Source organism: Numida meleagris, chromosome 4 (assembly GCF_002078875.1).
Source record: "Numida meleagris isolate 19003 breed g44 Domestic line chromosome 4, NumMel1.0, whole genome shotgun sequence".
Classification (NCBI taxonomy): Eukaryota; Metazoa; Chordata; class Aves; order Galliformes; family Numididae; genus Numida; species Numida meleagris.
This window is the reverse complement of record NC_034412.1, coordinates 76590387-76598488: the sequence shown is the minus strand read 5'-3', so window position 1 is coordinate 76598488 and position 8102 is coordinate 76590387. Positions and strand designations below refer to the sequence as shown.

The 8102-nt window shown below is 37.1% G+C and overlaps 1 long non-coding RNA gene across 1 annotated transcript; it reads right to left on the bottom strand.

Annotated features, from left to right (window-relative positions):
• On the bottom strand, positions 207-6324 carry LOC110398943. The gene is made up of 5 exons (XR_002438763.1): positions 6206-6324; positions 5515-5605; positions 3026-3111; positions 2126-2217; positions 207-344 (listed from the first exon to the last, which is right to left on the bottom strand). It is a non-coding gene; the product is annotated as an uncharacterized LOC110398943 (long non-coding RNA).

Below are 8102 nucleotides of genomic sequence, written 5' to 3'. Positions count from 1 at the left end.
ACAGAAAGCAGGCAAGCACCAAAACGTGAAAGCCAAGCCTGTTCTAAAGATCAGCTTTTGACAGATAATAACATTCTTTCAGTGTTAGAAGTGGATAAAAATTTTTGTCTTTTTGAGCACTTGAAGAGATTATTCATAGAAAATAAGTTCTGTTATGAATTCAGTTCAGTACACAAAGATTTATTTCTGTGAAAGTGCTTGCTGTTTAGAATGACTTGATAAATAGCCAAAAACCCCTGAAACATTTTGTGGACTCAGATGTTTGTCACCTTCTATTCAGGGCACATCAGTGGTCATGTAGTAGTTAGAGTTTGCCTTAGTTCTCTGATTGGCTGGTTGAAATGCTGCAAAATGGAAAAATACGAACACTGAATAATCTTTTTTATTGCAGAAATAGTTATTTGCATGCAAATACATGTCTCCTTCTGTACAACAGTTATTCCCCAAGCATCCTTGGAAACAATAACACATTCACATGAATATTTGTAAATAGCAAGGAAATGGGGGCAGGAATATGCTCATAGAAGACAGATGTTGAGAATTTAAATTAACATTTTCCAACATCTAGACAAGTGAGTTTCCATGAATCTGTTTTCCGCTGTGTGTACTTCACTTGGTCACTGACACTTGTGTGAAGCATGAACAAAGTAGGAGTTACACTCAGGAGACCAGGCTTAGCCAGGCTCATGTAGCATTTCTTACACATCCACTTTTCTAAGTAAAAGCTGGTAAAGAGCCATGCCCCAAATGCAGGGAGAAATGTTTCACATAGCTGTACAGCACAGTTCGAGATGCTAGTTAAGAGCTTAATCCTGAAGCTGAAGCAAAAGATCGGTTCTATTGATAATGATATTGATAATGGGCTTTCAGCCTAGCACCTGGCAGCATAACAAGATCCAGTGGCTGGCAGCTGAAATCAGACAAATTCAGCCTTTCCATTGGGTACATCGTTTAAACTGTGAGAGGAAGTAACTAAAAGAAGTGGTATTGGTTTCTGTTGGCAATCTAGAAATCAAGGCTGCTTATTTCCTAAAATGTGTACTTTATTGAAGGTGGAAAGTTGAGGATGACCTATAGCCTGTGCTCTGAAAAGCAGGAACGGTATGATCACAGTGTGAATGTAGCTGATCACTTATTCAGAAACTTGTTTAAATTAACAGCACTGTTTCTGTCAGCCACTAACTACCATGACTACTGAGGTCGTAACGCCTCTGGAGTTGTGACAGGATAGCCTTGAGAGAAAGCAAGGCTTAAAAGGAGATGTGATTTTTCTGAAAAGGTTAAATGAAAAAGGGAAATAGAAGTAAGGAGACAAGATCGGGGTCAATGTGGTGATTCTACAAGTTGAAAGGAATACAAGTTTCTAAGATCCAAGTTAGGAACAGTTATTCTGTGTTTAACTTATTATGTTATTCATTTACATAGTTTGAAAAGAAAAATGAGGTCAACACCTGCGGAACAGAGGGGATTTACCAGTATCTGAAGAACAGAAAAAAAAACATTAGCTTTAGGCAAGATTTCCCCTACTGTTCATGACTTTAAATGAACACCCTAGAAAAAAACAAAATCTGTTCCTGATGGATCTCTTAGGTATGTCACAAATAAATACAACAAGACTGTTTTCTATTCATTGGTTAGAAAATAGCATCTTTGTTTCAGTTTTAGACGAATGACTTTACCAGAAAGGACAAAGCAGGACAAAGAGAAGTGCCAATTTTATTCTACTCTGACTGCATCAAGGTTTAGTACACGTGCTGAGGAGAGTGCAGATACTTATTAAAGATGCTGACACTGGAATAAAAAAGTAATTACAGTATTGTGCCTCCCTTTATAACAAACAACTTTACTTCCCTGTCTTAGAGGTGACTCAAAACCTCAAATTAGAATTCTCAGGGTTTCCCACATAGGCAAACACCACAGGATTTGAACAAGTGGATATGCTTCCTGCTTATATTGCTTACTGCTAACTATAATTATAGTATTTATGAATTTAAACCTTAATGACAACGAACACAGCAGCTCTATTTCTTTTGTACTAAAGATGTCACTTTCAGTTTTTCCATAAGCATTACATTAAAAGTGGGGGTAATATTTAGAGACTTTTAGAGGGAAGAATTTTTTTTACCTTGTAACTCAGATACAGGGGTGATTGTAAAGACTTCCAGGCAAGACACGGAAACACCGATGCAAACTGTTAAATATCTTTTATATCTTTCCCTATACATAAAAAAAAAAAAAAAAAAAAAAATTCTATGAAATTGTTTGCAGCTATTTTTCCCATCTGAAGATCCGGATGAGCTTTCTGGTGATGAAAACTATGAACTGGTAATTGACTTCCACCTCTGGTGTAAGGGAAGAATCCGTAAGAAAGGCTTTAGAGTCCAATATGGCCTTTTTTTTTTTTTTTTTTTTTTTTAAGGACAGCACTGTTTCACTAACCTTCCATGGCTTTATGAACATGTAAATAAGTGCATGGATAGAAAGGATTGAGTGAATATAAAATATTCAGATTTTCAGAAGCATTTGAGTAGATTCCACGCTATAAGCTTTGACAAGGACAAAGATGCCATAGACTCTGAAAGTAGGAAAAGTCATTTTATGAGTTAAAAGCTGGCTAAAGCATAGCAAACAAAGGGCTGGGATGTGATAGATTCCCTCTGCAATAGAGAAGAGCCAGAAGCGAGGTGATGACTTTGGGTACTCTTGTTCTCTTAAATAGCATCTCTTTTCTGCCACAGAAGGAGGCAAGCTAGGACACTGTTCTCACCTCACAGGCTGGTGACCTGCACAGCTATCTTATAGATTATTACCTTTTTTTCCAGTACTTTGATTTTATGGGTACCTTAAAGAACAAAAAAGTATTTGGTGTAAAACTTACAAAGAAATTAAATGAAATGTTGTAACAAATTAAGGTCAGATCAGAGTCACCAGACAAGTCCTTGTCCAAGTGTGGGAATGTGCAAATTATGGGGTTACATGGTCTGGCAGGGAGCATCCCATGCTTGTGGTAGCTCAACTTACTTACCTTGCTTTGGATATCTCTGATCACTCTGTGGCATCATTCATAACCTCTGCTATTTTAAGTTGGTTTGGCTTTTGGTTTGCTGCTACCTGTGTGAGAGGAATGCTCATTTTCTCTTTGCTTTATTTTGTTCTGGTTTTTAAGTATCATCTCTTATCCACCAGTAACAGTTCAGTAAGGCCTATTACATTTTGACAGTTTGAAACATGAAGCTGTGAAGATAAGGTGCAGCTACAGTGAAAGGGCCATTTTCTAGCAAGAGAACAGTAATATATTCAAATAGAGAAAGGGGAAGTGCAGTCTATTCCCAGCTATCCACCTTCTACTCTCCCAGCTTTTCTCTCTAGCATTTGCTTCTGTGATTGTTATCTGCTGTGTAATGAATTTATTCCTTCTTTTCCCTGTCATATTTCACACTGCTGTAGGTCCTGCTCAGCGTGCATGAACCTCAGGAACAACCCCGTGCAGCACTAACCTTAACGTGGGACAATTTAATGAGGCACTACATGAGGTGGTCCTCACAGAGTATTGGGAGGCACAGATTCTGTATATTTTGGCTAGCTCTACACCTTACTGAAAGCATCACTTGACAAGATATATTTCCAATTTGCCTGAGATTATTACTCCAAGGACAGTACAAGTTCACACATTTAACAGTATTCATAAAATATCTCACGTCTCTCTATCTTGTAAGCTTCCCTTATCTCTCATGCTGCAGGGTTATTTAGTTAGTTCTTTGGGGGATGGAGAGGTTGTTTTTTTTTTATTATTTTTTTATTTTTTTTTATTTTTTTAGTAACAGTGTTATCATGGAATGGAATTCTAAAAAGTTCTGCAAATATTTTCACATCTCCTTTTGGGGAATGCCTTTGCTCTTCCTTTCTTGATTCCTTGCTCCATGCTTGCCGAGGCAGCATGGGCAGCTGTGGTCAGCCACCTGCCAGGAGAGGGGGGTGGGGGTCTGCAACCCTTACAGCCCTGCAGTGAGGTCACCTTCTGCAGGAAATCGAGGAACTTTTGCTACCTAAAATCAGCAACTCCAGGATTACAGCTGCAGACTGCAGCCTACAGGAGAAGCAAAGTCCCTCCTCACTGCGAAGGATGTCTGCTCAGCAAAGCCATTTCTCTTACAGGAAATGTATCCAGGAGCTGGTTAATACATTTCTGGGTTCTAGCAGTGATACCTCAGCTGAAACATCTTCCATTTGGAACATCCTTTTCCAGTTTAAATTAAAATCTGATTTCCCCAAGGTCTGAAATTGATATTCTATAACACTAAATAGGATCATATTCCATTCCTAAAAGCTTCCAGAAATTAAAATGTTGCACATAGTATATGAAAAATAGAAAATAGAATTATTTTAGAATGTCTTAGTTACATGATTCTTATATAAAGTTATAAAGAAATAAAGGTACACTATTTATAAATATAATTTTCATTTACTTTCCAATTAGTAGTCTTGTAATTCCTCATCTTTATTTTGTACTCTGATAGAATACTTTGCTTTGTCATGACTATCAATGTATCAAAACTTTCTCAAAGTATTTTAATTAAAATGGGAGTATTTACAGTTGTTATATCATATTAATATTCCAGTAGGCATAAAATTTTCACTAAATAATATTGAATAATTAAGAAGGAATGCATTATTGATCAGATAGAAACAGTTTCCTACAATATAAAACTCTGTTATGCTTTGTTTGTGTTTTTAATATCTGATATTGAAATCTCAAGTTGATACTGGTAAATGACTTTCAAGCATGTAGACTAAGCAAATTTCAAATAGGCATCATCTGCTATTGTAGAGGACATCATCTAACGGGAAAAATATGACAATGAACATCATAATCTTGGTATACCTCCCTGCAAAATTAAGCATTCAAGATACATGAAGAGAGTAAAGTCAAATTTTCTATTTCCTATAATAATTATTAAATATGCAGTATTCTGTACCACTTCACAATTCCCTTTGGGGGATTATACTTTATCAGGTCATTTACTATGTATAAATGTTAATTACGATAGTTGTTGTGATATTCTTTAAATAATAATAATAAAAAAAAGCCAGAAATATATATTGTGAATAAACAGTGATTATGAAAAGGAGATTGTAGTCTGAAATGAGAGTACACTGAGACATTTCACCTGAAAATAGTCTGTTGATGTAGAATTTCACAGTCTGAATTTTCTGTGCAGTCTCTTGGTTTCCCTTCATAAAGGTTTAAAGGACAGACTTTGAAATTGCTCTTACACAGAAACTTTCCAGTCCTACTTTTCATTTTTGACCACTTTCTTAAAAAGATATCTCACAGAACATCAAGGAAATCTAATATAATGGTGACATGCAGTCTGTGTTTTAACTTTGTTTCCTCAGGAAATTAAGTTCCCGTATTACCACCTTTTCCTTTCCCTCTCATACATTTTTGATCTTCTTGTACGGGTGTGACTCTTCAACAGAGCAGTCTCAAAGGCTTTATCCAAACCCACATACCTATGCACAGCCCAGCTGCCCACAGCAGGGTGGGATTCTGATGGACACCAGCCTTTTCCCTGAGGTTGAAGGAAAGACATTCTCCTCTGTCCTGAAAGGGGAAAAAAAAATCAAGTGAGCACCCTGCAGAAGGAGAGGCTGCATACTGAGTTTAGCATTATTTGCACTATTTGAAGAACTGGCAGGTTACTCAGCACCTATGAGCTCCCTCTGGCCTGACATAGGAGGGTCCCCCCAGCCCAGGTTTGAAAAGTGGAATCAGGAAAGATCTGATGAGTGGGACTAGCAACATGAGCAGGATACAGAAATGCTAACAGAGGAAATCAAAGGGAGGAGTAAGTGTAATGTGGACCCAAAGAGAGCTGGCAATATTGTGACAGGCATTTGTGAAGTACATTCAGACACAAAGTGGTGAGATGTTGGAGTCTGCTAGTATGTAATTGTTAAATTCTTGGAACTGTCACTGTTGAATCAATTGTTGAAATTGGTTATTGTTGAATAATGGAATTGTTATTTATTATCAAGTTACTTGCTCAAGAGTTCCTCTTTGAAGTGTTTACATGTTAGCACTTGTATCTGATCATTGGAGAAGAGGCTTGGATGTGAATGGCTGCGCAGACGTACTTCCAGCACATAAAATACAAGCTATGAGAAACTGACATTTAGACCTAAATCATAGTAGTCATCTTACTTCTGCCACAGCACCAATCAAATCACCTCACTTGAAGGCAGTCCACAATTAAGCTTTGTAAACCTAGAAAAATAAAGAAAAAAAGAAAGAAACTTACTTTCTGAAGTGTACTGGTTGCTTCACATTCACAAGCTTGCTGAAGAACTGCAAGAGCAGGGAATGGCAGCATTTATATTCCTACTGACAGAGCCGTACTGACAGAGCCATGCTTTATTACCCAATTACCATATGCCATAGGCCATGCTCTAGAATGTGATCCTCTCCTAAATCAGCCTTTGCCAGCACAACTAACACCAAAAAGTCATCAGTTACTAATGCAAATCTATTAAGATTCAGTGTGTAGAAAAGAAGATGATGATAGTTGGGATGTGCTGAATCAATTCATCAAGCACAGGCACCTACAGAACATCACTCAAGCAACACAAAATATTCTCATATGGGAAAAAAGAAGCCCTTGCCTTGTAAAGCTTGCAGAAATAGTTGTTTCTATATTTTCCCTTCACAGTTTGCAGTGTTCTTCAACACTGTTGTTTTCACAGCTTATTTTACAGTGAACAATTTTATATTTACAAACCTTAAAATGCAGATTTCTGAGTCCCTGACATATATGCCCACCACTTCTCAAATGCAATGACTTCTAGTGTATTTGCAAAGTATCCAGATAAATCCTTAAAGAAGGATTGCAGGGATTTTTTTTTATTATTTGATAGAGAAACAAGGTAAAAAATTGAGCTGTATGCTTATAACCCTAAGACATAATGGTCCACATCACTTCATCCTAGTAACTCTCATAGATAAAATGTGTTTTTGCCTTCTCTTTCTCTTGTTCCACTTAATACAAATGTACTTATTAAAAATGGAAAAGCAGATACAAAATGTGTAAACCATGAAGACTGTTTTTCACTACTTATTGTGCCACTCATTATTTCAGTTTAATTAAAATATATAGTGTTCATCAGCTTGGAAAACATTTGACTACCGCTATGCCTCCCACAACTTTTGTTTGGCACATAAAGTTGTCAATTTCGATAACTATATTTTTCCATACTATTTTTTATCTATAAGCCAAAATACCATGTATGATTGCTAATTTGATTTGGGAATTGGGAGTTTCCTCTAATTATCATTAGTTTTCCTTCAGATTTTTCTCTAACAATGTAGTTCCCACTCTCTGAGTAAGCAAGTATCTATTAAAAAGGGGGTGGTATTTAAGAGTAAATATCAGTGCAGCAAGCAAGCAGCAGGCTCAGAGATTCGTCATAGAGGAAGTACGGGCAGTGGAAAGATTTATTTATTTATTTTTGAAAGTACCCATCATGCATGCACAAGCACATACGCTGTTTGCATATATTTGTATATAAATTTGTACACAAAATAGACATGTATTATTGAGAGCTGCTTCTTAAAAATTCAGGTAGAAATCCTAGCCCTACTATATGTGCAAGTGACAGAGAATTATATGCATGAGATGATGTAAGTGACAAAAAAAAAGTCACCATAGTATATTACAGGCAGTTTGGCTCTGGGAGCAGAGATTAAAACCCTGAGATGCATCAGGGCAATCTGCAGTGCATAGGGAGAGCCAGGATGCATCTATTCTCGTCATTCAGTGAGCAATTCAATAGCACGGGTTATAGATCATGCGGACTATCACCACTGCAGAGTACATTACTGCTCCTGCTCCTACGGGACTTTTTGTGCAAAAGCAAAAAAATCAAGAGGTAAAAGCATGCCCAGGTCTCCCTCTAACAAGGAAATGTAATAAAGCTACAAGATGGTGGCTACAGCTTGGCTGAAGAGATGGGGAATGATCCTTGCCACATTTATGAAAACCTTGGACACCTAAAAATGGAATCTGCAGTGACCTACACAATGAAAAAAATTCTCCCTGCTAGCC